This window comes from Macrobrachium nipponense, chromosome 25 (assembly GCF_015104395.2).
Source record: "Macrobrachium nipponense isolate FS-2020 chromosome 25, ASM1510439v2, whole genome shotgun sequence".
Classification (NCBI taxonomy): domain Eukaryota; kingdom Metazoa; phylum Arthropoda; class Malacostraca; order Decapoda; family Palaemonidae; genus Macrobrachium; species Macrobrachium nipponense.
The window spans coordinates 36607547-36612828 of record NC_087214.1 but is presented as its reverse complement, the minus strand read 5'-3'; positions in this window follow the sequence as shown (position 1 = coordinate 36612828).

Sequence of the window (5282 nt, the reverse complement as noted above, 5' to 3'; positions counted from 1 at the left end):
AGTTCTTTTGCTAAATCCTGCTTCCTGGATGAATCGGAATATGAAAGTATGCGTCTTGTAAGTCCAGGGTAACCATCCAGTCCCCTGGACGTACCGCTGCCAGTACTGAATCGTTCGTCTCCATAGTGAATTGGTCTTTTCACGAAAACATTCAGTTGACTTACGTCCAGAACTGGCTCAACCTCCCGAGGACTTCGCAACCAGGAAACAACCGGTTGTAGAATCCCGGAGATTCGTGATCCAGAACAGGTTCTATGGCTCCTTTCTCTAGCATGGAAGAGACTTGCTCCCACAGTGCCATTTTCTCACTAAATCATTGTAATCTGCCCCTAGGGCTCAGAGATGTTGCGAGAGGAGGTCTCTTTAAGAAAGGAATTTTGTACCCTTCCCGAGCTACGTTGATGGCCCAGGGATCTGCCTTCATGTTCTGCCAAACTTCCCAAAATTCTTGAAGTCTGGCTCCTACTGCTGTCTGGAGGACTGAGTTCTCATTGTTTAGAGGTGGTCTTGGCTCCTCTTTTCGCGGGTACTCTCTTGCCTCTAAAGGCGGGTCGAGCGAAAGTTCTGCCTCGAAAGGGCTGTTGCGAAGGTCTTGATTCCTTCGGAGTTTTCTTCACCAACTTGGATGGTAAAAACTTCCTTACTGACGAAGAGAGAAGATCTTGAGTGGCCTTCTGAGAAAGAGCCAGCGCTATATCCTTAATAACCTCTGACGGAAACAGTTGGTTTGAAAGGGGAGAGAACATCAACTCTGATTTCTGAGAGTTGGAAACACCTTTCGAAGCGAATGAGCACAAAAGCGACCTCTTCTTCAAAATCCTGCTGTGAACAATGAAGCCAGTTCATTCGCTCCATCTCTCAGAGCCTTGTCCATGCAGGACATAATGCTCTTAGCCACTTCCGTATCCTGAGAATTCTCGTCTTCTAAGGAATTCGCCAACGCTCCAATGGACCAATCTAGAAAATTGAAGACTTCGAAAGTCTAAAAATTCCTTTAAAAAGATGGTCAAACTCGGACGAAGTCCACCAGACCTTGGCAGACTGCAACGCCTGTCTGCGCGAGCTGTCCACTATACTGGAGAAGTCCCCCTCGGAGGAGGCAGGTATCATCCCAGCCAAGACTTTCTCCAGTAGCGTACCACACTCCGACTTCGATGCTAACTTGGCTGAGGGAAAAGCGAAAGAGGATTTCCCCGCTTCTTTCTTGTCCTTCAGCCAGTTATTCACTCGTTGAAGAGCCTTCTTAGCTGAAATCGACAGAGTCATCTTGATAAATGAGGATTCTTTGGAGTCTTAGTCTTGGAAAAACTGAGACAGGGGAAATAAAAGCGCCGTAGGTTGGAATTCCCCTTCGAAAATAGAAAGAAGACGTGAAGTGAGGATCTTGTAATCCGAAGACGGTTCCACATTCTTCTCCTCAACAAAGTCCAATTCTTCTTCTGCTGAAGAAAATGTCTTGCAGATCACTATCGTTCTGACGCTTTGTTGACGGATTACATCCTGCCCCCAACGAAGTATTGGCGTCCTGCCGTCTGCGTTCTGCAACCAACAAAGTATCGATGTCCTGCCGTCTGCGTCCTGCGTCCATCGTAGACACATCTGCTTCCTGCCGCCTGCGTCCACAAGCGGTTCCGCGTCCTGACGTTTGCGTCCTGTTCTTCAGAAACGATCTTCTTCTTCTGCGTCCTGAAACACTACGCGATCACCCGTCCTTGTAGAGCCATGCGTCCTAAATCCTCGGCGCAGCGAACACTTGTCTTCCGTCTCTTGGAAGACTTAACGGGAAGGAAATCGTCCTTACGCCTGGCAGGTCCTTGCAAAGGAGCATCCCATGACTAACGAGAACTGCAAGCTTAGACTGCATTTCCCTTAAGAAATCCTTAGTACTATTTTCCTGATGGACAGCCGTAGAAGGAGGAGGAAGACGAGAAGGACTAGGACGTAAAGGAGAGCGATCTTGAACTCTAACCGAAGGAGAGAGAAGAGGAGAAGACAAGCAAGAGGACGGGGGAGAGTCTCTTGTCGAATCCAGGAACGTACGGGCCGTACCGAGTCCTCTTCGAAACGAACAATCTTCTTCCTCTTGATCGGAACCATGTCCCCGTCATCCGAGGAGGACCTAACCTCCGGGCTACTCCAAGCCTCACGATCTTGAGAACGGTCTATCCTGGATGGTCGATGTCCCTTAAAGTCCTCTTGAGGGGGCGAGACACTACCGAATACCGATGTTCCCGCTCTGATGTCGAACCATCCGAGGACGCACACTTCCCAGTTACGCCTTTCTGCGGCGAACTGCAACACAGCCTGGGATCTTACAACAGGACTGTTCGAAGGGGACGCCTGACCGTGACAAAACCTCTCTTGCCTCCCTTCGACTGTCGACATGCCTTCTCCTTGGGTCTGGGAGCTTGACAGAGGTCTAGGTCTAGGAGCACGAGAGAGACGATCAGATGCCCCCTCCACTACACTTTCACTGACATCAAAAGCACTGACTTTATCCGTAGGCGCTGTATTTGGTCACCCATGACGACGCAAGGGCAGCGAACACCTTAACAATCTGTGTATCATTCGCCTCCTCCGATACAGCAGCGGGCGCAGAAAGATACCTGGGGAGAAGGTACTACCAACTCTACATTAGAAGGAGCTGGAGAGGAAACACATTCACAAGTCCTTTTACTAGAAGTATTCGACCTCTCCTACGAGAAAACAGATCTCCTCACTCGATCTTTCTCAAGCCTTTCAACATATTTCATAAATATCTTCCACTCCTTCTCTGACAAATTCTCACACTAACAACACCTACTCTCCCAAGTACACACATTCTCTCTACACTTCTTGCAAATAGTATGAGGGTCCACGAAGCCTTCGGCACCTTACCTTACACCCTCTTTCACACAAACTCTAAACATACTACCAGTGTCAGACATATTTAAAGACAATCCAAAGCGAATGCCACCAAGCTAAGGTTTCCAAGTACGATACCAAAAATCCATGAAAAGTCAGCAACGAGAATGAAAATCCTAGCAGGGAACCACCAACAATGTTGCCGGTTCGGGCTGGCAGAGAAAACAAAATCTTTTGGCCCCAAGTGGGAACGGTTCCTGGCGCTAGCGCCACGGTAACGGGGTGGTGCTTGCCTGAACACTAATAGGTTACTAGCGTTTGCCGCGAGATTTGAAATTTCTGCCAGGTGGAACAGAGAATATAGCTATATATATACCTGCCAGTAAGTGTCATACATTAAAACCAGAGATTTTGGTAACCACTTTAGTTGCATTCCCATGACTTTCACGATATAGTTTAAAGAGTAAAAACTGTTTAGTATAAACACCAGAGATGAATGAAATATAGTACAATGTTTACCACAAATAACATCTGATAGTAATACCATCCAGTGAAAAGGAACAGAACGCTCACCTTCAAGTCGGCAATAGTTAAGACCCTCGGTCAAACACCGCTTCTCAGCCATGAACGAGTTGATGTTGCTGGTGATGCGGACGTTGACCAGCGGGGCCGTGATAATCTGAATTCTTTCTCCCATCTTGGATGACGGCGATCTGAAAAAAAAACAAAAAACAAAAAAAAAAAAACTGTATCGATTCCAACAAATAACAAAACCTTGGAACTAAGTGGACGATCAAGACCTTACCAAGGCTTTGATAGAACTGTATTTATGAATAAATCTAATGTACATAGTATTCATGCTTATTTAAGTACAGTATGATATAAAACCAATACAGGTAGTCCCCAATTATCGGCAGACTCGGTTAATGGCGAACTGGTTTAACAAGGCTTGCCTAGCGCTATAAAATATGTTATTGTTATGATACAATAAAGTTTGTTCATAACTTACCTGGCAGATATATATATAGCTGTATTCTCCGACGTCCGACGAGAATTTCAAAACTCGCGGCACACGCAGTGGGCGGGCCAGGTGGTTAGTACCCATTCCCGCCGCTGGAGGCGGATATCAGGAATCATTCCCATTTTGCTATTCAGATTTTTCATACCACTGTCCCCTGAGGGGAGGTGGGTGGGTACTTTAATTATATATATCTGCCAGGTAAGTATGAACAAACTTTATTGTATCATAACAATAACATTTTGTTCATGAAACTTACCTGTCAGATATATATAGCTGAATCCCACCATTGGGAGGGGGTGGGAAGGGACAGGAATAGAATGGATTAGGAAACACCTCAAGTGCAGATGATTGACATCTTGATTCTTACCTGTTAGCATAGCTGACTTCTTGATTACTGTCACCTAAGTCTGCTTTTGCTTTACTAGAGTTTGCCAACAAGGTAGTGACCTGTGTAGTTGGTTGCGCTCTAGATGATCTGTCAACGGGGCGTGACCACAATGTGACTAGACCATATTGACCATACTGTGAGGGCAACGAAGCTAAAAACCACCACCTGACCTAACCTATCGAAGTTAGTCCCCATAACTTCTAGGCTAAAGAAAGGGAAAGCGCCTCAAGCTACTAACCCTTCAACCATAAACCAACACCAAAATTAAAAAGCACACCTACCCCTTTTCTATAGATAGTATATTTGTGCTGCTCCCTGCCCCCAACACCATTTCTGCGGATATGTATGGTCCAAGCAACTCGCAGTTCTCAAATGCCGTCTTCACATCCCGCAGGTAATGTGAAGCAAAAACACAGAGTTGCTTCGCCAAAAGTAGCGCTAATGATATCATTAAGTGCCATATTCTTCGAAATGCCATTGAAGTTGCAACAGCTCTCACTTCATGGGCTTTTATTTTCAAAAGCTTCATATCACCATCCGAGCAGGACGCATGGGCCTCCCTGATGGTGATTCGTAAAAAGAATGCCAGTGCATTCTTCGACATAGGAAAGTGCGGGTCTCTTAACAGAACACCATAAGTTCTCAGAAGGACCCCGACAATCTTTGGTCTTTTGCATGTAAAATTTGAGAGCCCTGACAGGGCACAGGACTCTCTCTGGCTCTTGTCCGATGAACTCTGCTAACCCCCTTGATTTCAAAGGTTTTTTGGCCAGGGGTTAGATGGGTTCTCGTTCTTCGCTAAGAAATTAGGATCCAAGGAGCACACTGCACTGTGTCTCTGAAACCCACATCTTTACTAATTGCCTGAATTTCACTAACCCTCTTTGCCGTGGCAAGAGCAGTTAGAAAAATCGCCTTTCTAGTAGTGTCTCTCAATGAGGCAGCATGCAGAGGTTCAAAGGGAGCCGACATCAAGAACCTTAGAACTACATCAAGGTTCCATGATGGAACCTTCGGTTGTAGTACTTT